The 26,577-nt window shown below is 44.0% G+C and overlaps 1 pseudogene; it reads right to left on the bottom strand.

Annotated features, from left to right (window-relative positions):
- Window positions 1-1,642: 1,642 nt before the first annotated feature.
- LOC126250127 (5S ribosomal RNA) lies at window positions 1,643-1,760 on the bottom strand (annotated as a pseudogene).
- Window positions 1,761-26,577: the final 24,817 nt, after the last annotated feature.

Genomic DNA, 26,577 nt, shown 5'->3' with positions numbered 1-26,577 from the left:
GAAGAGGGTCGTAATGTGTAATAGGCAGACATCTATCCCGACCATCACATAGGAATTCCAAACTGCATCAGGATTCACTGCAAGCACCATGACTGTTAGGCTACTGGTGAGAAAGCGTGTGTTTCATGTTCGGGCAGCTGCCAATAAGCCACGCATTACGCCGTTAAATGCCAAACGACGCCTCGCTTGGTGTAAGGAGTGTAAACATTGGACGACTGAACAGTGGGAAAACGTTGTGTTGAGTGACGAATCAGGGTACAGAATGTGGCGATCCGATGGCAGGGTGTGGGTATGGCGAATGCCCGGTGAACGTCATCTGCCAGCGTGTGTAGTGCCAACAGTAAAATTCGGAGGCGGTGGTGTTATGGTGTCGTCATGTTTTTCATGGAGGGGGCTTTTACCCCTTGTTGGTTTGCATGGAAATATCACAGCACATGCCTACATTGATGTTTTAAACACTTTCTTGCTTCCAGCTGTTGAAGAGCAATTCGGGGATGGTGATTGCATCTTTCAACACGACAGAGCACCTGTTCATAATGCACGGCATGTGGCGGAGTGGTTACACGACAATACCATCCCTGTAATGGACTGGCCTGCACAGAGTCCTGACCTGAATCCTACAGATCAGCTTTGGGATGTTTTGGAACGCCGACTTCGTGCCAGGCGTCACCGACCGATGTCGATACCTTTCCTTCGTGCAGTACTCCGTTAAGAATGGACTGCCATTCCGCAAGAAACCTTCCAGCACCTGATTGAATGTATGCCTGCGAGAGTGGAAGCTGTCATCAAGGCTAAGGATGGGCCAACACTATATTGAATTCCATCAATACCCACGGAGGGCTCCACGAACTTGTAAGTCATTTTCAGCCAGGTGTCCGGATACTTTTGCTCACATAGTGTATATCCTGAGTGGGTCCATTTCGAATATGTTTATATATTCCGGTTCTCAAAAACATTATTTCAACTCAGAAACCAGCTATTACAGTTGATTTTACATGTTATTGACATGGCATTCAATGAAAGCGGTTCCACCTTCTGAGAAAGTAAAGTCAACAGTGTTTTCATATTAAACGATATTGTAGTGGAAAACCAGGATCAGATACAAAAGTATTTTTGTTTTGGCTGTCATACGACAGTTAGTATCTTCTACTTGAGCCATACATATTCCAGGCCTCTGAAGCTGTTGGTAAGGGATGATGTATACCTTATTATCGCCTTCAAACAGGACCGTTTAAATTTAAAGCATGCTTATGAAGCACATGTAGGAACTGACATGATATTTAATGGATTTATTGCCTTATCCAGGGGTTGCTGGAATCACGTGCAGTATGCCTTTCTGGTAATTGACAAAATGAGAAAATTGAGTCACTCTTAGTTACAATGTCTGTGTTTATACAACGTCTGCATCTTCTCAATACAATGCATGCATGTCTAAAGAAAAGCACGCCGTCTTCAGCCCACAAGCGGCCCATCGGGACCATCCGACCGCCGTGTCATCCTCAATGAGGATGCGGATAGAAGGGGCATGTGGTCAGCACACCGCTCTCCCGGTCGTTATGATGGTTTTCTTTGACCGGAGCCGCTACTATTCTGTCGAGTAGCTTCTCAATTGACATCACGAGGCTGAGTGCACACCGAAAAATGGCAACAGCGCATGGCGACCCAGATGGTCACCCATCCAAGTGCCGGCCACGCCCGACAGCGCTTAACTTCGGTGATCTGATGAGAACCGGTGTATCCACTGCGGCAAGGCCGTTGCCCATGTCTAAGGAAAGAGAAACAGTAATTGAGAAGTACAGCTGTGGTAAACATTGCAGAATAAGTTCACATATTGTGAATATGTATTGACGTAAGATGTTTGTGACACATAAAAATTTGTGCCAGGCTAGCACTGGAACTTGTATTTCCCACTGGTCGCCAGCTGTCGCCTTAACCACTCCACCTATTGGAGCACGCCTCCAAGACTGATACAAACTTCCAAATGCCACGTAGCCACAACCATTAAGCTGGCACAGTTCATGATTTTGGCATAGGGAGACAAATACTATATATCGTCATTTTAGACTGTTGCGGCATGGATACATCATCTTCCCAGTTGGGCACAAATTTCCATGTGCCAAAAACAGCTGATGTCAACACATATTCGAAATATGTGAACTTATTTCGTAAGGAAAATTGAATGACAGCTGATATACTCGGAACTTCAAGGAGATTCTGCTTAAAATGCAACGTACCAATATGTTATTATATCAATATACTGTAGCCTATGGACAAATTTGCAAGGATGCAATACTCTCATTCAGAGGGGATGGTGCACAGGCCTAACATACATCTATACATTGACAAAAAAACTGAAGCAATCTACACAAGGCTAACGGAACTGCCCGGCATTATCAAGGCAGCAGCTATGAAAGGCGAAATGTTTGGAACCAAGACCGAACAGTGAAATGCCAGAATCCGTGTCATGAGCCGTATGTTGGGGGAGTCCGGTCAAATTTTTTGAAAATATGACAAAAAGGAACCAGTACCTAGACAACCCATGTAGCGGTGCGGAAATCATCAGATTATGCTACATGAAACTTCCCATCTCGTATCAACAATCAGTAGCCGGTCGTTGTGGTAGCGATACTGAGGTATTTAAGGGCATTCTGCGCGAACTGGAATTCGCATTTCAAGAGGAACAGGCGCGGGAGAAATGCCGACAGCGTGAACAAAATAACAACCGTCGCAATAACGGACCCCAGTGGGATAGTAGGCCAGTACAGAACTACAACGGCCACAATCAAGATAAGAGTAATGGCTACTCGAAAAGAACGTACACGGAAGAAGAGCGACACTCTCTGGTGCAACATCATAAATCACAAAGGACTTGGGGCGGTAATCGGCAATCGGGAAGGAACAGGAATAATGGTTACCAAAATCACAACCAGGAAGAGGTCGAAGTCCGCCCTCCGAAGCCTGGTCCATCCCACCTTAACGGGCAGGATTACGAGTGACTAGACCAGAGCGCGGACGTAGAAAATATATGCTTAGAATAAGGATTTTTTCTAAAGTCTTGTTTGTTTGTGTATGTACTGATCTTAGTGGTAGAATGTCTCGTTTATATGTTCCTATATTTTGTGTTTTTTTTATTAATAAAAGAGGAGGTAAATGATATGATGAAGATATAATGATATCTCGCCTCTCGACGTTGAGAAAGTGAAGTGCACTAGATAATTTTGTAAAAACACATGATTAAAGAATGGAAGACAAGTATTTCTGGGCGTACCCCTAGAAAAAGATAGATTAGGAACTCTGCAAATTACAGGAAGGTTCACCGTAATTGTATCTCCGTCATTGGAGAACATATTTAAGGTGGCCAGGTCTGTAGGTCGTTACGAGGACGCACCGACGCATCTCGTATGCCCCTGAATACGTAAGAGGTGGACAGCTATGCGCAGTTGAGTGAATTAGCGCACCCAGTGCATGTTAAAAAGAACCGAATGTAATCATCTACAGAGCAAACAGCAGCATTAATACGCCAGAAATACTTGTTGATACCTAGATAGTGTAACAACTGCGAGTGTGAGCAGTGAGCTATATTGTTGTGCCATTGTGACATTGCTAATCCGAAACATGTTCACAGGCCTTATAAAACCATTCGTGACAAAAGGAGAAAACGGGAAGAAAATAGAGGAGAGAAGAGGTGTCGCAATAGAACACGATAAAGGACGCTATCCAAACTTCCAACAAAAATCTTGGTAAGACTGACACATGTCTAAGTTTGTTGTGTTTTATACATGTTCGCAGGAACAATAAGAGGGACGTCTGCCACACAGGGAATTCAGAAGAAAAAACAAGATTAGAGATAAAAAGTAGTAAATAGTAGATATGTAGTCGGGTTGGCCAACACCGTGTTAGTCGTAGGAATTGGTAGTTAGAAATGGTTCAAATGGTTCAAATGGCTCTGAGCACTATGGGACTCAACTGCTGAGGTCATTAGTCCCCTAGAACTTAGAACTAGTTAAACCTAACTAACCTAAGGACAACACTAACATCCATGCCCGAGGCAGGATTTGAACCTGCGACCGTAGCGGTCTTGCGGTTCCAGACTGCAGCGCCAGTTAGAAATGGTGATGGGATCCTGTCCAGATAATCTTGATTCCCTATCCCTTGATTGCGCGTGTGTGTGAACGACTGTGAAGAAATTGTCTTGTACATTTTCATGTTTATGTATAAAAAAGTTTTGTTACATTTCTACTTCAGGATCAATTAAGATCCTGAAGTTGATTTACAAACAAGTAAAATTATTCCACTTGTAATGAAACAAGTTCATTGTCTACAATTAAAAAAAAATGTATGGTACTGATGGTTAAACATGAGCACTTTCCATGTACTAAAATTAGTTGTCGTAGTGTGTTAAGGTGGCGTAACTGAGCAAGAGGGAGTTGAAGCTACGACACCTGGCACACCACATACGAACTGACAAGGAACGAGGACGACAGCAATGAGGGTAGCACACAGCTGACGATGGTGATGGCACGCAGACCACGCCCTGAATCGACGGGGACGGTGGTCAACTCAGCAGCCAAGGAGAGATGACATCCAGCACCTCTGTGTACGACAAAGAGGTCGGTCCTGGTCTCTGTACACGGTACGCATCCGGGGCAGCAATGAAGAGGTCCAAGAAGGTTTCTATATTTGTTGGTCGCCACGTCAGGTGGAGCGACAGCCCAGCTGACCTTTTGTGCCTAATGACACCAACTTCGAAGGCCTGAACAAAAATTAGGCGCTTCTCTGATCACAGTCCCTCCCTTGCCCTAAAACGTCTATAGAAGGAGCAATGACCTGTGGCTGAGCCGCGAGAGGTCACCGATCATAGATGCACCGATGGGGTCTTGTGCCTGTCGGACGAGATGTCAACAACGAGCTCATAGGTGAGAGCCATCCTGCCTCAAGAAGATGCGGGTGCCTGTGGCGCGACACTGGACTGGGCCAGACCTTGTTGAATTGTGTAAAGATGACACTTCCACCATGCACAATATAAACGTCCAGAAAAAGTGAGATAAAAAAAACAACAAAAAAAACCTATATTTATAAAATGTCAAACGGGCGTTCACATATAATTGAATGAGAGCAACCACTATCAACTTCACAAAATGTTACACGAGTATTGTTCATGTGTGTTATTAGTAACTTAAGTCGAGTAGGGATGGATAACTGAGAGTGAATGGACCTTACGTTATAATTGCGGGTCTTGCCATTCAAATGACAAGCACAGAGGTGTGTATTTGTGTGTATTTGCCCTTTATGATGTGTGTCCTTTTAATATATTTGTAGTTTTCTTTTGAGTACTCTGACCAATAATTGTCTCAGGAATCGGCAGAGATTAAAGTAAAATTAAGACTAAATAATGACCACATCTTTACCAGTAAATCCAGTCATTGAAGGCAGGTACCCTAGGAATGAGTGGGAGTTTGCATCAGAGAGGAAGCAGTGGTAATCAATCGCCCGTAACTAATCATGCTAATGGATTAAAATTACGGTTATGTAAATATTAATTTTGTATCACAGGTGGTAACACCATAGGAGTCATCATCTGTACTACAAAATTGATTTGAAGAGAGGGGCTATGTAAGATGGCAAGAACTAAGCCCCTTACATAAAGTCATTAAAGATAACCTAACTCACGTTGAGCGAACAGTAGGGCAGAACAAAAATGACTGACAAGGCACAATGCATCTTGTAGAGGGTATAGTATGGACGTATTGGAATAATTAATGTCGGAAGATGGTTTTAAAGTAATTCACACGACATGAAAACTTTGTGGAAACACGTCGATTTACTGGAGGCTAGTTTATCCCAGGGAAGTATTCGAGTTGACCGTGGCCGGCTGGGGAGTGGCGAAGGGAAGCAACAATAGGCAGCTTAGGGCGGCTCAAGCTCTGAGAAAGCAGTAACGGGTCACGGCCTCCAGCTGCCTTAAGATGAGTGACAGTGAGTGGGTGGTTGACCCCATGCTGGTGTACCGGGAAGCAGACGGAGAACTTGTACGCCTGTTGATAAATGTCCGTCGTCCCGTTTTCAGTAAAACATGCGAGTAAGCCGCGTACAGCTACGGTGGAGCGGTCAACAGAGGCCAAAATATGCGTGTTCATGACTAGAGCAACTTCACGCTGAATTCACGGTCCACAGAGTCTGAAGTAAATCAGATGAAGAGCGACAGAATGAAATACGCCGGCCTCTGATGGGAACATAGGACCGAGGAATTTGAAGTACTCTCCTGGGAGTCAGAATTCCGGAAAATTTGATGTTTTGTGCAGACGCTAACCTTGATGAGTGGCCTGGGAGGAGCTAAATAGCAGAAGTTGAGAGGAAGGGAAATGTTGTGGGAATTTGTTCACTTCCCAGAGCAGGCATTGGTCGGCGCTGGGAAGCGACGCATAATTAACGCGACTTGCGCTGCAATTGGCGTAAGTGATTTTGCTGGAGGGGAAACCGAGGCGAAGAGCGGACTGGGAGAAGTCCCTGTAGTGGTCTTCCGTTCCCAGCTTGCCTAGAGTGCGGACGTGGCGTTCTTTATTCAGCTTGCCTGAGAAAGAGTGAGCGTCTCTGCAGTTTAGGACTTAGCAAATGGAACGATTGAGCTTGGAGATAGGAAGTTTTCGTTCAGCTATGTGCTGAGCAAGATAACTAGGAGTGAACAGACGAGCGCAGCCTTGCAGCACCACGAGGTCGGCCGACATCCGCACTACGACGCCGCTCCGCCACGCTGTATTCGGTGATATTGCGCCCACTCCGGCCACTGATTAATTAGTTGGATCACGTCCGCAAAGTTTCCTCAGGGGTGTCATGGGCCGTGTATTGTAGAATTCTTCCCACACTTCGCATTCCGCCTGGGTCAGTCGATAGGAATTACTTTTGAGTTATCGCGCTTTACTCCACGCAAACGCAATTTATTACCACTGCCTGATAGGAGAGTCTTGCAAAGTGAAGATTGAAGGTCGGGAGTTAAAATAAATTTGTGCTAATCGACTGCATCTGTTTTCAATCAAGTAGTTGAAATCCCAAGTAACTTTCTTAATTAATTTTATGTTCAACATTTGCATCTGGTATTCAATAGCTGAATATAACATCAATGTGCACCCCTTTTTAATTAAAAGTGATCAATTCTGGATCAATTAATGTCAACACTGCCACCTCAGTTCAATCAGGAGTCACAGGGCCTTATTACTTTTTTTTGCGTTATCCGATATTGCGGCAGTTTTGCACTCTCTGTTGATCTGTTAGTCAATTATCTGGGGCGAACACACGCCAAAACCAGATAAGTGATGGGTGGAGTGTTACAGTGTCATAATATGTGATTTGGACGATTTATGGAAGGTTGATCTCCAATCAAGCATTACAATGTAGGTGACCTGGTGCATATTTCAAAATACGAAACAGCTTTTGAGAAATCTTTCCTGCTGAACTGGTCAAGGGAGATATTTACAGTAAATTCTAGTGTTTTCCCGTTACACTTAGGATAGTATAATGAGAAAACTCCAGAACGTACATCTTAAAGAACAGCGAAGGTGAAGAACTTTCAAGGAATTTTACGCAGAAGAATTAGAGAAAATCCACGAATAGTACATGTTTCTTGTAGAGTGCGTCATACGATGTCGAGGAGGACAAGGCTTTAGTGAAATGGCTCGGTTATCCATCATTTCAAAACAGTTGGATGAAGGCTTGTGATTTGGTATGTAACAAGGTGTGCAAACCTCAAACAGTGAAGCACCATGACATGAGTGCCAGAAAGTGCATCAGCAGAGGTGGTAGCGGTATACTCAATATGTTACCAGTTGAACTGCATATCCCTGGGTAGGATTTCTGTGGACTTGGATTCAAATTGGTTCAAATGGCTCTGAGCACTATGGGACTCAACTGCTGTGGTCATCAGTCCCCTAGAACTTAGAATTACGTAAACCTAACTAACCTAAGAACATCACACACACCCATGCCCGAGGCAGGATTCGAACCTGCGACCGTAGCAACAGCGCGACTCCGGACTGGAGTGCCTAGAACCGCACGGCCACCGCGGCCGGCTGTGGACTTGGAACAAAGCTGAAAAGCGTCTAGCTCATGGTGATAATGGCATTAATCTATTAGACAATGCCTGCAAGGAACATGACTTAGTGTACGCTGAAAATCAAAGTCTGGCAGAACGTCATGCTACCGATCGAATTTCAGCTGAGAAGGTAAAGCAAATACGCTGAAGAAGTGAGATAACATGGGACAACATATTGTCGTATTCACAGTTGATAAAGTGATGAGTGTCAAACTTCAACTAGGTGCTGGGTTACATTTTAAACATGTTATGAATGTAGCTCGTTGTACTCTAAAGAAGCACAAGAAGAAAAAACTTACATGTTTTTCAAAAAAATTCCATTCAGTCAGCGGCAAAGTCAGTCAGTGGCAAAAGGTACCTCGAAGGAGAAATGAGTAACAAGCAGAAGACACGTTAAATGCCTAGATTTCTACCACTGTCTGAGATATCTGGTGGAACTATCGTTTTTCTGATTCCAGCACTTGCTGGGGCTATAAGTAATTGGTTCATTGGTGGGAGGGGCAGCTGCCATAGCCAACAGAGTAAAGAATGCACAAAGTACAGAGGAGTAACTACAGGAATATGAAAGGCATAATAGGATGATGGAGGCTGTGTCATCGGGAATCGATTATATGTAAAACCATACAAAATAAGAATGGGTCCGTTTATGGAAAACATCTCCTAGCTATTCTACTGGACAGACCACTTACCAATACCGATCTGCTTAGATTCGTAAATAAAACTCAAAATCCCAAGATGACGTCGAGTGTTTATGCAGAATACATTTCTAGAGACGATGTGGAACTCTAACGAATGTGGGATTGTAAATCTAGATGTTGCAGGAGGATCTGAAATGCACTCGCTTGCCTATGTTTAAAGACATTGGAATTACGTGTACTAATTTGACTTGTATGGGGATGTACGGCCACCGGGAGAACTACACTATCACTTCACCAACAACCAGGTGATCTACTATTTTCGACGCTACCAAAACTTCAGTTCAAAGCTCTCTGGGCATTTCTACCTAATGTTCATCGTGACGATTGCATAAAAACAAACAACAAACACATCTCCGCATCAGTTGAGATTTGCAAGTGATGTCTTATACGCTAACGTTAAAAGAAAGATAGTCGCTATTAAGTGCTAATTACTTTCCGCCAGTAGATTGCTAAGCAGTCTGTAAAAAGGATTTGAGTTATGTGCAGATTTTATGCATTTGAAAACAGAGACAAAAACAATAGAACTCACAACAGAGTTTAGCGAGAAAGGTTCAATAGAACCTCTACTGGGATTCTTGAGGAGACAAGTTTTCAGCAGCGATACTGAAAAAATTTACGTGTGGGATCAAGCTGTTTATACAGTCCTAGTTAGCACAATCTGTATTGAGTGTAATACCGCAACAAATTTGTACCTGAATGACCAGTTAATTCGCACAGTCTACTACTTCTACTGCACATTGTGAGTGCCATACAAACTCGTTGAGGTGCCGAGCAACTTGATGTATGGTACCTCCCAGTGACTGTTCAGACATTAGACCATCTCGAGTTGAAAACTGTAAACCAGAATGGGAAACTAGTTAATTTTTAAGGAGAGGAGATCGTGGTGAATCATCATTTGAAGCAGAATGGGTATGAAGTACGAGGGCAGTTCAATAAGTAATGCGACACATTTTTTTTCTGAAACAGGGGTTGTTTTATTCAGCATTGAAATACACCAGGTTATTCCCCATTCTTTTAGCTACACAACACTGTTTTTCAACGTAATCTCCATTCAATGCTACAGCCTTACGCCACCTTGAAATGAGGGCCTGTATGCCTGCACGATACCATTCCACTGGTCGATGTCCGAGCCAACGTCGTACTGCATCAATAACTTCTTCATCATCCGCGTAGTGCCTCCCACGGATTGCGTCCTTCATTGGGCCAAACATATGGAAATCCGACGGTGCGAGATCGGGGCTGTAGGGTGCATGAGGAAGAACAGTCCACTGAAGTTTTGTGAGCTCCTCTCGGGTGCGAAGACTTGTGTGAGGTCTTGCGTTGTCATGAAGAAGAAGTTCGTTCAGATTTTTGTGCCTACGAATACGCTGAAGTCGTTTCTTCAATTTCTGAAGAGTAGCACAATACACTTCAGAGTTGATCGTTTGACCATGAGGAAAGACATCGAACAGAATAACCCCTTCAGCGTCCCAGAAGACTGTAACCATGACTTTACCGGCTGAGGGTATGGCTTTAAACTTTTTCTTGGTAGGGGAGTGGGTGTGGCGCCACTCCACTGATTGCCGTTTTGTTTCAGGTTCGAAGTGATGAACCCATGTTTCATCGCCTGTAACAATCTTTGACAAGAAATTGTCACCCTCAGCCACATGACGAGCAAGCAATTCCGCACAGATGGTTCTCCTTTGCTCTTTATGGTGTTCGGTTAGACAACGAGGGACCCAGCGGGAACAAACCTTTGAATATCCCAACTGGTGAACAATTGTGACAGCACTACCAACAGAGATGTCAAGTTGAGCACTGAGTTGTTTGATGGTGATCCGTCGATCATCTCGAACGAGTGTGTTCGCACGCTCCGCCTTTGCAGGAGTCACAGCTGAGCACGGCCGGCCCGCACGCGGGAGATCAGACAGTCTTGCTTGACCTTGCGGCGATGATGACACACGCTTTGCCCAACGACTCACCGTGCTTTTGTCCACTGCCAGATCACCGTAGACATTCTGCAAGCGCCTATGAATATCTGAGATGCCCTGGTTTTCCGCCAAAAGAAACTCGATCACTGCCCGTTGTTTGCAACGCACATCCGTTACAGACGCCATTTTAACAGCTCCGTACAGGGCTGCCACCTGTCGGAAGTCAATGAAACTATACGAGACGAAGCGGGAATGTTTGAGAATATTCCACAAGAAATTTCCGGTTTTTTCAATCAAAATTGGCCGAGAAAAAAAATGTGTTGCATTACTTATTGAACGGCCCTCGTACAAAAACAATGCACACGGCTATCAGTACATCGCTGTGCAGTGAAAGGACAATGTGATAATACTTGAGAATTAAGAATTTCTTGGATCAGTGGAAGCGAAACTGTGCAATGACGTCACTCGTTATAACAGCCACAATTCAAAATGACAAGCAGATTATTCCCCAGGAATATTTCTGCCACAAACCTTTTGCTTTAACAACGTTTAATAATAATGATGAGATATGGATTGTGATTTAACACAAAGATGAATTAACACTTCTGAGCTGCAGTTTCCTGCACCTGGAAGGCAAACTTATGAAGAAGGATGGAAGCCCTACACCCGCAACATGGTGACTTATACATAATGCATTCGCCTTCCTGTTCCAAGAAAAAAGATACATACTTAATGGCATGGAGGTCGACCACACAAGAAATATTGAAATCACATCAACACTCAAAAACATGAGTTTCCACATGGCTTATAAAATGCAGGATGGTTCAAATACAGATAGATAAGTGGCCACTTTAGCATGTGTATTCCATTCAAAATGCTTAAGCGGTCCTTTGGGGATAATAAACATCTCATTATGAATGCTAAACAGAACTGATTCCCATTCGGAGTATACTATGTGATCAAAAGTATCCGGACACCCCCAAAAATATACGTTTTTAATATTGGGTGCATTGTGCTGTCACTGCACAGGTACTCCACAGCAGCGACATCAGTAGGCATTAGACATCGTGAGAGAGCAGAATGGCGCGCTCCGCGGAACTCGCGGACTTCGAACGTGGTCATGTGATTGGATGACACTTGTGTCATACGTCTGTACGCCAGATTTCCACACTCCTAAAAATCCCCAGGTCCACTGTTTCCGATGTGATAGTGAAGTGGAAACGTGAAAGGACACGTACAGCACAAAAGCGTACAGGCCGACATCGTCTGTTGACTGACAGAGGCTGCCGACAGTTGAAGAGGGTCGTAATGTGAAATAGGCAGACATCTATCCAGACCATCACTCAGGAATTCCAAACTGCATCAGGATCCACTGCAAGTACTATGACTTGTTAGGCGGGAGGTGAGAAAACTTGGATTTTATGATCGAGCGCCTGCTCATAAGCCACACATTACGCCGGTAAATGGCAAACGATGCCTCGCTTGGTGTAATGAGCGTAAAAATTGGACGATTGTACAGTGGAAAAACGTTGTGTGGAGTGATGAATCACGTTACACAACGTGACGATCCGATGGCAGGGTGTGGGTATAGTGAATGTCCGGTGAACGTCATCGGCCAGCGTGTGGACTGCCAACAGTAAAATTCGGAGGCGGTGGTGTTATGGTGTGGTCGTGTTTTTCATGGAGGGGGCTTGCACCCCTTGTTGATTTGAGTGGCACTATCACAGCACAGGCCAACAATGATATTTTAAGCACCTTCTTGCTTCCCTCTGTTGAAGAGCAATTCGGGGATGGTGATTGCATCTTTCAACACGATCGAGCACCTGTTCATAACGCACAGCATGTGGCGGAGTGGTTGCACGACAATAACATCCCTGTAATGGAATGGCCTGCATAGAGTCCTGACCTGAATCCTACAGTTCAGCTTTGGGATGTTTTGGAACGCTGACTTCGTGCCAGGCGTCACCGACCAACATCGATACCTCTCCTCAGTGCAGCAGTCCGTGAAGAAAGGGCTGCCATTCCGCAAGAAACCTTCCAGCACCTGATTGAAAGTATGCCTGCGAGAGTGAAAGCTGTCATCAAGCCTAAGGGTGGGCCAACACCATATTGAATTGCAGCATTACCGATCGAGGGCTCCACGAACTTGTAAGTCGTTTTCAGCCAGGTGTCCGGATACTTTTGATCACATAGCGTACTATGGATAATAATGAATTCTTTCAAGAGGGGTGGTAGGGGGCAGAAGAGAATAAATTTACGTTGGAGACATTGATGTGGAACGTGCCTCATTTATCTGTATCAGATGACGAACGAATGAAACATTTATGTGTAATGAACGAGTGTTCAACTGCTGTTGAGTTTCCATTTCTCGGAACTGTACGAGTATCTACACTCCTGGAAATGGAAAAAAGAACACATTGACACCGGTGTGTCAGACCCACCATACTTGCTCCGGACACTGCGAGAGGGCTGTACAAGCAATGATCACACGCACGGCACAGCGGACACACCAGGAACCGCGGTGTTGGCCGTCGAATGGCGCTAGCTGCGCAGCATTTGTGCACCGCCGCCGTCAGTGTCAGCCAGTTTGCCGTGGCATACGGAGCTCCATCGCAGTCTTTAACACTGGTAGCATGCCGCGACAGCGTGGACGTGAACCGTATGTGCAGTTGACGGACTTTGAGCGAGGGCGTATAGTGGGCATGCGGGAGGCCGGGTGGACGTACCGCCGAATTGCTCAACACGTGGGGCGTGAGGTCTCCACAGTACATTGATGTTGTCGCCAGTGGTCGGCGGAAGGTGCACGTGCCCGTCGACCTGGGACCGGACCGCAGCGACGCACGGATGCACGCCAAGACCGTAGGATCCTACGCAGTGCCGTAGGGGACCGCACCGCCACTTCCCAGCAAATTAGGGACACTGTTGCTCCTGGGGTATCGGCGAGGACCATTCGCAACCGTCTCCATGAAGCTGGGCTACGGTCCCGCACACCGTTAGGCCGTCTTCCGCTCATGCCCCAACATCGTGCAGCCCGCCTCCAGTGGTGTCGCGACAGGCGTGAATGGAGGGACGAATGGAGACGTGTCGTCTTCAGCGATGAGAGTCGCTTCTGCCTTGGTGCCAATGATGGTCGTATGCGTGTTTGGCGCCGTGCAGGTGAGCGCCACAATCAGGACTGCATACGACCGAGGCTCACAGGGCCAACACCCGGCATCATGGTGTGGGGAGCGATCTCCTACACTGGCCGTACACCACTGGTGATCGTCGAGGGGACACTGAATAGTGCACGGTACATCCAAACCGTCATCGAACCCATCGTTCTACCATTCCTAGACCGGCAAGGGAACTTGCTGTTCCAACAGGACAATGCACGTCCGCATGTATCCCGTGCCACCCAACGTGCTCTAGAAGGTGTAAGTCAACTACCCTGGCCAGCAAGATCTCCGGATCTGTCCCCCATTGAGCATGTTTGGGACTGGATGAAGCGTCGTCTCACGCGGTCTGCACGTCCAGCACGAACGCTGGTCCAACTGAGGCGCCAGGTGGAAATGGCATGGCAAGCCGTTCCACAGGACTACATCCAGCATCTCTACGATCGTCTCCATGGGAGAATAGCAGCCTGCATTGCTGCGAAAGGTGGATATACACTGTACTAGTGCCGACATTGTGCATGCTCTGTTGCCTGTGTCTATGTGCCTGTGGTTCTGTCAGTGTGATCATGTGATGTATCTGACCCCAGGAATGTGTCAATAACGTTTCCCCTTCCTGGGACAATGAATTCACGGTGTTCTTATTTCAATTTCCAGGAGTGTAGTTTTACCAACAGCATCAAGACAGAATTGAGCGATGAAAGAATCAGTTCAAATAGGATCGCCTCGATTCGTTAATCTGGCACTGCAAACAGGCAGGAGAGGGAATGTGAAGAAGGATTACAGCTTGTTCGAGAATTGTAAGCTAACTTAGGCAAGAATTGTCCTGTGTTCTGTGTACCACCAATAGAAATGCAATAATCTACAAGTCTAGTGGGGTAGTAGCAATATCGCTCTACTGTATGCAAGGTTTCGCCCTTCATACTATGAGGGCGATGAATTTGAATGCATGCTCAACCCAAAGCAGTTTAAGGATTTAGTGGCAGTTGTTGTGGTCGGCTGTTGAAATCAAATCGAGAGTAAACAGGTGTGAATAATTTGTGGTTCAAAATGGCTCTGAGCACTATGGGACTCAACTGCTGAGGTCATTAGTCCCCTAGAACTTAGAACTAGTTAAACCTAACTAACCTAAGGACATCACAAACATCCATGCCCGAGGCAGGATTCGAACCTGCGACCGGAGCGGTCTTGCGGTTCCAGACTGCAGCGCCTTTAACCGCACGGCCACTTCGGCCGGCAATAATTTGTGTTTCACATATAATTGAATGAGAGCAAACACTACCAACTTCACAAAATGTTACACGAATATTGTTCATGTGTGTTATTAGTAATTTAAGTGGAGTAGGGGATGGATAACTGAGAGTGAATGGACCTTACGTTATAATTGCAGGTCTTGCCATTCAAATGACAAGCACAGAGGTGTGTATTTGTGTGTATTTGCCCTTTATGATGTGTGTCCTTTTAATATATTTGTAGTTTTCTTTTGAGTACTCTGACCAATAATTATCTCAGGAATCGGCAGAGATTAAAGTAAAATTAAGACTAAATAATGACCACGTCTTTACCAGTGAATCCAGTCATTGAAGGTAGGTACCCTAGGAATGAGTGGGAGTTTGCATCAGAGAGGAGGCATTGGTAATCAATCGCCCGTAACTAATCATGCTAATGGATTAAAATAACAGTTATGGAGATATTAATTTTGCATCACAGGTGGTAACACCATAGGAGTCATCATCTGTACTACAAAACTGATTTGAAGAGAGGGGCTATGTAAGAAGGCAAGAACTATGCCCCTTACATAAAGTCATTAAAGATAACCTAACTCACGTTGAGCGAACAGTAGGGCTGAACAAAAATGACTGACAAGGCACAATGCATCTTGTAGAGGGTATAGTATGGACGTATTGGAATCATTAATGTCGGGAGATGGTTTTAAAGTAATTCACACGACATGAAAACTTTGTGGAAACACGTCGATTTACTGGAGGCTAGTTTATCCCAGGGAAGGATTTGAGATTATCAAATCAAGCCCTGTAGACATCAATACTGAATCTGAGTCATCACACAATTCCCCCTCCTGCTCCACCTCCCCCTCCTCCACACACACACACACACACACACACACACACGCGCGCGCGCTCTTGCGCGCGATCCTCAGCCTATGATCGTGCTATTGATTACGCGCCTCCCACAGGAATCGTACAACGATTAATATAAATCTGGAAGTGCTCCTTCACACTTGAGACATTCCGCGATGGCCCAACAAGGACAGGTGTGAGTAATATGTGTTTCAATATGTTGCATTCATCAACACTGGACGAGTATTAACGACGTTCTCCACTAACGTCGCTTCGCCCAGACCATTTAGAACAGTACAGAGTGCTAAGCCATGGTGAGATGTTGTGGTTCCGTGACATTTCCAAAAGTGCGCCAATAAGACATTCGAAGATTCAGGAAAACGTATGACTACGCATATGTGATTAAACAGGGTGAGGCAGCTAGGATAGGCCACCTCAGATATATACAGAATGAATAAATAAATATGCTGTTTTCGCCAAGTTCTAGCTGACGTGGCAACTTTCCTGAAGTTCGCAGGTAATTTTTGTCGTTTATAGTGGAGTTGTCGTCCGACGATGTCTCGTATGTGCTCGACTGGAGAGAGATCAGGTGATCAAACAGGCCATGGCAACGTGTCTGCTGTCTGTAGAGTATATTGTGTTACAACAGCGGTATGCGGGCGAGCGTTATCCTGTTAGAAAACGTCCCCTGGAATGCTGTTCATGAATGGCAGCACGGCGGTTCGAATCACCAAACCGACATAAAATTTTGCAGCCAGGGTGTGTGCGATAACCAAGAGAGTGCTCCTGTTGTCATACAAAATCGCACTCCAGACCATAACTCCGTGCGAGGGTCCAGGATGCCTAGCACACAGAAAGATTGGTTGCAAGCCCTCAACTGGCCTCCTTCTAAACAGTACGCCACCGTCACTAGCACCGAGGCAGAATCAGCTATAATCGGAAAACACTACGGACCTACACCCTGCCCTCCAATGAGCTGTCGTTTGACACCACTGAAGTCGCAAATGGTGGTGGTTTGAGGACGGTGGAATGCACGCTACGGGGCTTCTGTCTCGGAGCTGTCGTTGAAGTAAACTATAACCGTTCGTTGTGTCACTGCGATGCCAACTGCTGCTCAGATTGCTGCTGCAGATGCAGTCCGATGCGCCAGAGCCATACGCCGAACACGATGGTCTTCCCTCACGGCAGTGCCACGCGACCGGTCGGAGCTCGGTCTTGTAACTGTACACTCTTGTGACCACTACTACCAGCAATCATGTACAGTGGCTACATTCCTGCCCAACATTTCTGCAGTATCGTGGAAGCAATTTTCGGCTTCTCGTAGCCGTATTATACGATCATGCTCAAACTCAGTGAGATATTGATAACAGCGTCTTTATCTCTTTATAGGTATTCTTGACTAACATCAACTCACCACGTCCAATCTCAAATGTAGTTAACGTTCACGTCCTTTACAGCGTGTATTTAAAGCAAACCTGATCTGCAGCCTCATAGTGGCGCTATTAACGCCACTCTTATGGGACTGGTGAGAAATTTGAAAAAAAATCATGTTTCAGACGTAATAACGGCCTTGATACGCCTGGGCATTGAGTCAAACAGAACTCGGATGGCGTGTACAGGTACAGCTGCCCATGCAGCTTCAACACTATACTACAGTTCATCAAGAGTAGTGACTGGCGAATTGTGACGAGCCAGTTGCTCGGCCACCATTGACCAGACGTTTTCAATTGGTGAAAGATCTGGAGAATGTGCTGGCCAGGGCAGCAGTCGAACATTTTCTGTATCCAGAAAGGCCCGTACAGGATCTGCAACATGAGGTCGTGCATTATCCTGTGAAATGTAGGGTTTCGCAGGGATCGAACGAAGGGTAGAGCCACGGATCGTAACACATCTGAAATGTAGCGTCCACTCTTCAAAGTGCCGTCAATGCGAACAAGAGATGACCGAGACGTGTAACCAATGGCACCCCATACCATCACGCCAGGTGATACGCTAGTATGGCGATGACGAATACACGCTTCCAATGTGCGTTCACCACGATGTCGCCAAACACGGATGCGACCATCATGATGCTGTAAACAGGACCTGGATTCATCCGAAAAAATGACGTTTTGACATTCATGCACCCAGGTTCGTCGTTGAGTACACCATCGCAGGCGCTCCTGTCTGTGATGCAGCGTCATGTGTAACCGCAGCCATGGTCTCCGAGCTGATAGTCCATGCTGCTGCAAACGTCGTCGAACTGTTCGTGCAGATGGTTGTTGTCTTGCAAACGTCCCCATCTGTTGACTCAGGGATCGAGACGTGGCTGCACGATCCGTTACAGCCATGCGGATAAGATGCCTGTCATCTCAGCTGCTAGTGATACGAGGCCGTTGGGATCCAGCACGGCGTTCCGTATTACCCTCCAGAACCCACCGACTACACATTCGGCTAACAGTCATTGGATCTCGACCAACGCGAGCAGCAATGTCGCGATACGGTAAACCGCAATCGCGATAGGCTACAATCCGACCTTTATCAAAGTCGGAAACGTGGTGGTACGCATTTCTCCTCCTTACACGAGGCATTACAACAACGTTTCACTAGGCAACGCCGGTCAACTGCTGTTTGTGTATGAGAAATCGGTTGGAAACTTTCCTCATGTCAGCACGTTGTAGGTGTCGCCACCGGAGCCAACCTTGTGTGAATGTTCTGAAAAGCTAATCATTTGCATATCACAGCATCTTCTTCCTGTCGGTTAAATTTCGCGTCTGTAGCACGTCATCTTCGTGGTGTAGCAACTTCAATGACCAGTAGTGTACTTTTTCCGTGGCATACGAAAGAAGCTTTTAAGAGAATTTCAGAGACGTAACATGTTCGTGGCTTTATCAAACAGTATCAAAATAATAGTGTCGCAAACCGCTGTTCTGACGTCAGGAGAAGACAATCCATGAATTTCTACCCTCTTATGCCAAACGTAAGCAAACACAGAAATCAGGTATGGTTCCTGTATTTATTATCATGGCTGTCATACCAGGGGCTGAAAATGATGACGTTGCGCATTGTTACATATAATAAGGTGATTCTGGAGATACAATACTGCACGTTGAATTTTATCTGAAGTTAACCGCAGCACAGGCCCGTGTTATAAGGCATTTAATGCCTTCATGAGTCGTTAGTGTTTCCTAACAGACATATTCTTTTTTTTTTTTTAATTTTCGCCACAGATAAAACTATAGAAAGGTTGAGCATGGTGAGGATGCAGACCACTTTACGTTTGCTCAACGACCGTTCCAGTGCTCTCCAAATATTCATCTACGTATACATCTACATCCATACTCCGCAAGCCACCTGACGGTGTGTGGCGGAGGGTACCTTGAGTACCTCTATCGGCTCTCCCTTCTATTCTAGTCTCGTATTGTTTGTGGAAAGAAGGATTGTCGGTATGCTTCTGTGTGGGCTCTAATCTCTCTGCTTTTATCCTCATGGTCTCTTCGCGAGATATACGTAGGAGGGAGCAATATACTGCTTGACTCTTCGGTGAAGGTATGTTCTCGAAACTTCAACAAAAGCCCGTACCGAGCTACTGAGCGTCTCTGCTGCAGAGTCTTCCACTGGAGTTTGTTTATCATCTCCGTAACGCTTTCGCGATTACTAAATGATCCTGTAACGAAGCGCGCTGCTCTCCGTTGGATCTTCTGTATCTCTTCTATCAACCCTATCTGGTACGGATCCCACACTGCTGAGCAGTATTCAAGCAGTGGGCTAACAAGTGTACTGTAACCTACTTCCTTTGTTTTCGGATTGCATTTCCTTACGATTCTACCAATGAATCTCAGTCTGGCATCTGCTTTACCAACGATCAACTTTATATGATCATTCCATTTTAAATCACTCCTAATGCGTACTCCAAGATAATTTATGGAATTAACTGCTTCCAGTTGCTGACCTGCTATTTTGTAGCTAAATGATAAGGGATCTATCTTTCTATGTATTCGCAGCACATTACACTTGTCGACATTGAGATCCAATTGCCATTCCCTGCACCATGCGTCAATTCGTTGCAGATCCTCCTGAATTTCAGTACAATTTTCCATTGTTACAACCTCTCGATATACCACAGCATCATCCGCAAAAAGCCTCAGTGAACTTCCGATGTCATCCACAAGGTCAGTTATGTATATTGTGAATAGCAACAGTCCTACGACATTCCCCTGCGCCACACCTGAAATCACTCTTACTTCAGAAGACTTCTCTCCATTGAGAATGACATGCTGCGTTCTGTTATCTAGGAACCCTTCAATCCAATCACACAATTGGTCTGATAGTCTATATGCTCTTACTTTGTTCATTAAACGACTGTGGGGAACTGTACCGAACGCCTTGCGGAAGTCAAGAAACACGGCATCTACCTGTGATCCCGTGTCTATGGCCCCCGGAGTCTCGTGGACGAATAGCGCGAGCTGGGTTTCACACGACGGTCTTTTTCGAAACCCATGCTGATTCCTAGAGAGTTGATTTCTAGGCTCTTAAGTGGGTCTGTCATTAAATGTGTGGAACAGGAGGGCCATGCATCATGTTGGAACAACTCTGATTGGCTTACAGTGAGGTGTCTTCCGATAACTGTGGCAGCAGCATGTCTTAGGAACTCGAGATACTTGAGTATATTTATGTTCCCATCGATAAAACGGGGACCAATTTCGCGGATAATGAAAAGCATGCACCAAACGTTGATAGACCAAGTGCGATGTTTTTATCCACTTCTTTAAGCCAGCGTCGACCTTCAACTGACGAGAAGTACATATTGCGAAGATTCACTTGCCCATGCATCTGTAAATGATGATTCCTCTTTTTAAAAAAAATCATGGATGTGCCGTGACACTTTACACTTTACACTTTCCAATTTAGGAAGTCATTGCCATGAAGTGGCAGATGCAACGAAATGTAAAGAGGATGAAACGCGATGAAATGTAGTGCTCATAGAACAGTCGCTTGGTTGATCCATCTCGTTCTTCCGAGATGCCTCTTAGGCCCAGTTCACACAGAAATGGCTTGGCGTGGACGTGGCGCTGTTTCGCATCACCTCAATCTCAACAAACGGAGCAATTCACACAGAGATGGAGAGGCGTGGAGATGTCGCTCCGTGGTCCGTATGTCTCCACAACTGTCACACCGAAGGGACACGTGGCAGAGACGTCCAAGTGGTGTGCAGCTGTTTTCATTAATTTGAAGTCATCCAATGACCCTAAACAAATGTTTATGTAGACGAAGCAAACCTACATCCGTCTCTGAAGATGCTTGCAAGGTGCCGGGGTGGACAATGGTTTGTACCTCTTTAATTCTGACGAATTTTGCATGAGAACGAGACATGCACTCGACTCCCTCCTTAGCTACCACCTAATTAATTATGCGCACAACGGCGATGAAAGGAAATGATGGTGGACCCTGCTAGTTGGTAAAATAAGGAGTGCACACTCACAATAATTTAATAAAAATCGTAATCTACTCAGAGAAGAAAAGAGAACTTTATGACAATGAAGAAGAGGAAATGGGATTCTGCATATATCTACGAAAAGAAATGCAGATTAAATATTACAATGAGATTTATTATACATCAGAACATAAAGGCACATGGTTATCGACACAAACAGTAAGTTAAAGGATAGGGTATACTGAACTATTATGAGAATAAGAGTTGGCTCGACAACAAGGGGCTCCTACTGTGATGCAATAGATTGACAATAATGACTGGAGGTCCTAATGAATCAAGTATTACTCTCCCGACTATATTGCAGTATCGCGATTAGTAGTGAGAGCTCAAATGGGATCACATGGAGGAACAAGCAAGGTGGACTTGTAGCATAGCGAGCGCGCGTGCTGCTGAGCGATTCAGAATAAAAATGATAGGTCCTACACTGCCGAAGCCGCAAAATACTGTACCAGACCTGAAATCTGCAACACGTCGTCGGTAGGCAGCGTTTAGATTAGATTAGATTTGCTTTCATTCCAATTGATCCGTAGTGAGGAGGTCCTCCAGGATGTGGAACATGTCAGAAAAACAACAATACATGACAAATATTTACAACTAAAACAAATAAGCTAATGTACCATTCCACAGGTCCCAAGTGGAATGATCGTCATTTTTTAATGAACACTAAGTGTCATTTTACAAATACTAATGCACTGAATTTAAAATAAAAAAGTTTTTTATTTATTTATAAGGTAATACAACTACTGTAATACTTATTTACAATGAACACATTACTGCACTGAAATGGTGCAGAAGTTAGATTATACTAGCACACACACACACACACACACACACACACACACACACAGACACACAAATTTTCAATGAACACATTACTGCACTGAAATTGTGCAGAAGTTATGTTGTATTTATATACAAATCAGTTGGTTTTACTAAGAAATTCATCAATGGAGTAGAAGGAGTTGGCCACCAATAAATCCTTTAGGCTTCTCTTAAACTGAATTTCATTGGTTGTTAAGATTTTTATGGCTGCTGGCAAGTTATTGAAAATGTGTGTTCCCGAATAATGCACACCTTTTTGTACAAGACTAAGTGACTTTAAATCCTTGTGAAGATTATTCTTATTTCTAGTATTGATTCCATGAATTGAGCTGTTGGTTTGAAAAAGTGATATATTTTTAATGACAAATTTCATTAAGGAATAAATATATTGGGAAGCAGTAGTTAGTATCCCTAGTTCCCTAAACAGGCTTCTGCAGGATGTTCTTGAGTTCACACCACATATAACTCTCACTGCACGTTTTTGTGCCCGGAAAACTTTAGCTTGGCTTGATGAATTACCCCAAAAAATAATCCCATATGACATTATGGAATGAAAGTAAGCATAGTATGCCAGCTTTTTCATTTTTATATCCCCTATGTCTGACAAAATTCGCATTGCAAACAGAGATTTGTTAAGACGCTTCAGCAGTTCTGTGGTGTGCTCCTCCCAGTTGAATTTATTATCAAGCTGTAATCCCAAGAATTTAACACTGTCCACTTCTTCTATCTTCTTGTCATCGTATGTTAGACATATACTCTTGGGACACCCCTTACAAGTTCTGAACTGCATGTAGTGTGTTTTTTCAAAGTTTCGTGACAAAGAATTGGCTAGGAACCAGTGATTAATGTCCACAAATATTTTATTGGCTGATCTTTCTAAGACTACACTTGATTTGCTATTTATTGCAATGTTTGTATCATCGGCAAACAAAACAAACTTGGCATCTGGTAATGTTACTGATGAAAGGTCACTGATATACAGAAGAAAAAGTAAGGGCCCCAAAATGGAACCTTGTGGGACCTCACATGTAATTAGTTCCCAGTTGGATGATGCCTGATAGCTTGATACATGTCTCTTTCCTAATAACACCCTCTGTTTCCTGCCAGAGATATAAGATTTGAACCATTTTGCAGCATTTCCTGTTATACTATAATATTCTAGTTTACTTAAAAGGATATTGTGATTTACACAGTCAAATGCCTTTGACAGATCACAAAATATACCTGTTGCCTGCAATTTTTTGTCTAATGAATTAAGCACATTTTCACTGTAAGTGTAGATAGCATTCTCAATATCAGAACCTTTTAGAAATCCAAACTGTGACTTTGACAGTATGTTATTTGAGATAAGATGGTTATAAAGACGACTGTACATTACTTTTTCGAAAATTTTTGAGAATGGTGGCAACAGTGAAATTGGACGGAAATTTGATGCTATTTCTTTATCTCCCTTCTTAAACAGTGGCTTAACTTCAGCTTATTTCAGCCATTCAGGAAATATTCCACTAATAAACGACTGGTTACACAGATAGCTTAATATGTTACTTAGCTCAGAATCACATTCTTCAATTAACTTTGTTGATATTTCATCATACCCACTAGATGTTTTGATTTTAAAGATTTTATGATGGACATTATTTCTGTTGGGGTAGTGAGGGTCAAATTCATATTATGGAAGTAACTTGAAATGTCTGGTATAAGGTAATCCATAGCAGCATCTACCGAACCTGACAACCCCATCTTTTCAGTAACAGTTATAAAATGTTTGTTAAAAAGTTCTGCAACACTATACACATCTGCCACCAATGTATCATTTACTCTTAATGCTATTTGTTCCTCTTCATGTCTGGTTCTACCGGTCTCCTCCTTCACTATATCCCATATTGTCTTTATTTTGTTATCTGATATGACTATCTTTTCCTTGTAATATATTTGCTTTGACATCCATATTACAGTCTTTAATATTTTGCGGTATTTCTTATAATGTGCTATAGCATCAACATTGGAAATGTTTCGGATTGACAGATACAGTTTTCTTTTTGTTTTACAAGATACCACTATTCCTCGAGTAATCCATGGCTTCTTTGTAGACTTTGCTCTAACCTTGGTAAGTTTTGGGGGAAAGCAGTGTTCGAATAAGGTAAGCACTTTATTAGCAAAAATGTTATATTTTTCATTCATGCCATGAGCACTGTAAACATCAGTCCAGTGAATGTCTCTGAGGAGTGTCCTAAAATAATCAGTTTTTGGCTTACTGATTACCCTCTTGAGCTCAGATTTAACAGATTTTATATCCTGTTCAGTATTAACATTTAACAGAAGGAACTTCATGTCATGGTCTGAGAGGCCATTGACTATTGGTTTTGTAATATAATTTTGTTCATTGGACTTTTCTATAAAGATATTATCAATGGCTGTTTCTGAGCAAGTGGCTATCCTAGTGGGGAACTTTACAGTGGGAATTAAGTTGAATGATAGTGTTACTAACTCAAATAAGTTCTTATTGGGAGAGTCTTTAAGGAAATCTACATTGAAACCACCAGCAACCACTATTCCTTTGTTTTTGGTTGTTAAATGGGCCAGTACAGCTGCAAGGTGGTTGACAAACAGATTAAAGTTACCTGCAGGTGCTCGATATACACTTAATATTGTGAAGGATTTTTTGTGAAATTCTAATTCTGTTGCACATGCTTCCATATGCTGTTCTAGGCAAAATTTATGAATGTCTATGTTCTTAAATTTATGACAGTTCCTGATGAATGTGGCAACTCCTCCCTTCTCCATTTCTGATCTACAAAAGTGAGATGCTAACCTAAACCATGTAACACTTAAAAGTTCTATACCAGTGGTCACATGATGTTCAGAGAGGCAGATTATGTCAGCTGGGTTTGAAGACTCTAATTCATCTATGCAGATAGTTAATTCATTAATTTTATTTCTCAGTCCTCGAATATTTTGATGCAATAAAGATAGCTGACATTTCTCATTGACTGAGTTAAAATTGGGTGGAGTTAAAATATCTGCTGACAGTTGAAAATTCTTAACCAATGGCTGTTTATGCTTATGTAATGAGCTGGAATTATGTTTTTTGATTTCTTTCTCAAACTGATGGTCTGTCTCAGTTCTAACCTCTCTTAAAATTTGCTTTCTTTCTGTCCTCCCTACCCTAAAAAAGGGTCTTTTCAGAATCCAATAACCACTGGTATTTTACCACTCATGACAGTGCCTCCCCCTTTTAACTTTCCTGCTATTTCCCCAGCCAATTTACCCTTCCCCTTCCTGTTGAGGTGAAGGCCATGCCTAGTATAATCCCACCTACTGAGAGAATCAACATGAACCATACCAATGTGTGACCCCGCACCCGACATGAGCAGCCGTTCCAGCTCCAAATTAACTCTCTTGACAGAAGAGTTCAAATGAGGTCGGTCATGGCGCCCAAGAACAGATACAAACTCAACACTAGTATGCTTCGATGCTGATGCAATCTTCGCCAGGTCACACTCTATACTGTACCCGGGATCCCTGTCAATACTGTTACCTGCCCCACCCACTATAACCATGGTGTCTTCCTTAGTGAAATCTTTGCAAAGTGATCCTAAATCCTCTGTCACCTGCTCCAGACCAGCACTAGGTTTAAAAAAATTGGTGACCTGGTATTCTGATCCTAGTTCATCCTGCAAAAGTTGGCCAACACCTCTTCCATGGGAACTACCTAACAACAACACTTTCTTTCTCTTTACTGATTTCCCTACATTCTTACTTTTCAATTTGCTGCTGAAAGTTTGTTGTGCCCTGTCTACACCTGCAACTGCTTGAGGCTCACCAGCTTCTAACTGAAGCAACAGGTCAAATCTATTTTCCACATTCACCATAAAGCTGTCAGACAAAGTTCTAGACCTGTTCCTCCTGTTGCCACTTCCCACCTCTCTTTACCCTTCTCCCTCCTTAACCTGTCAAGATATCCCCTGGCCTTGTCTAACTCAGCCTGAAGGGCGGCAATTTTCCCCTCCTGTTCTAGTATCTTCCTATCTCTACTACAAATCCTACAAAACCACTGATGAGTCTCATTTACTTCCCCTATTCCCACGCCACTACAGTCATCCACATGGAAAAAACTACAGCGCCCATCACACCAAAGCCCCGACCTAACAATTCTACGGCTAGTCAAGCACTTTTCACTCATGATAAACGTAATAGTTCATTAAGAATAAGTCAGTTCTAATGATGTAGGCTCCGACTTCTACTGTGCAGCAACTCTGTTTCAACCCCTGGCCTTGAAGACTTTCCGATAATTCCAAGTTCTGCCGAAAAAGTGCGACTAAGTCGCAAGACCCTCTGACTCCGACGAAGATCAGATCCTG

This window comes from Schistocerca nitens, chromosome 3 (genome assembly GCF_023898315.1).
Source record: "Schistocerca nitens isolate TAMUIC-IGC-003100 chromosome 3, iqSchNite1.1, whole genome shotgun sequence".
Lineage (NCBI taxonomy): Eukaryota > Metazoa > Arthropoda > Insecta > Orthoptera > Acrididae > Schistocerca > Schistocerca nitens.
Note: the sequence above shows the minus strand (reverse complement) of the source record. Positions and strands in the feature narration are given on the sequence as shown.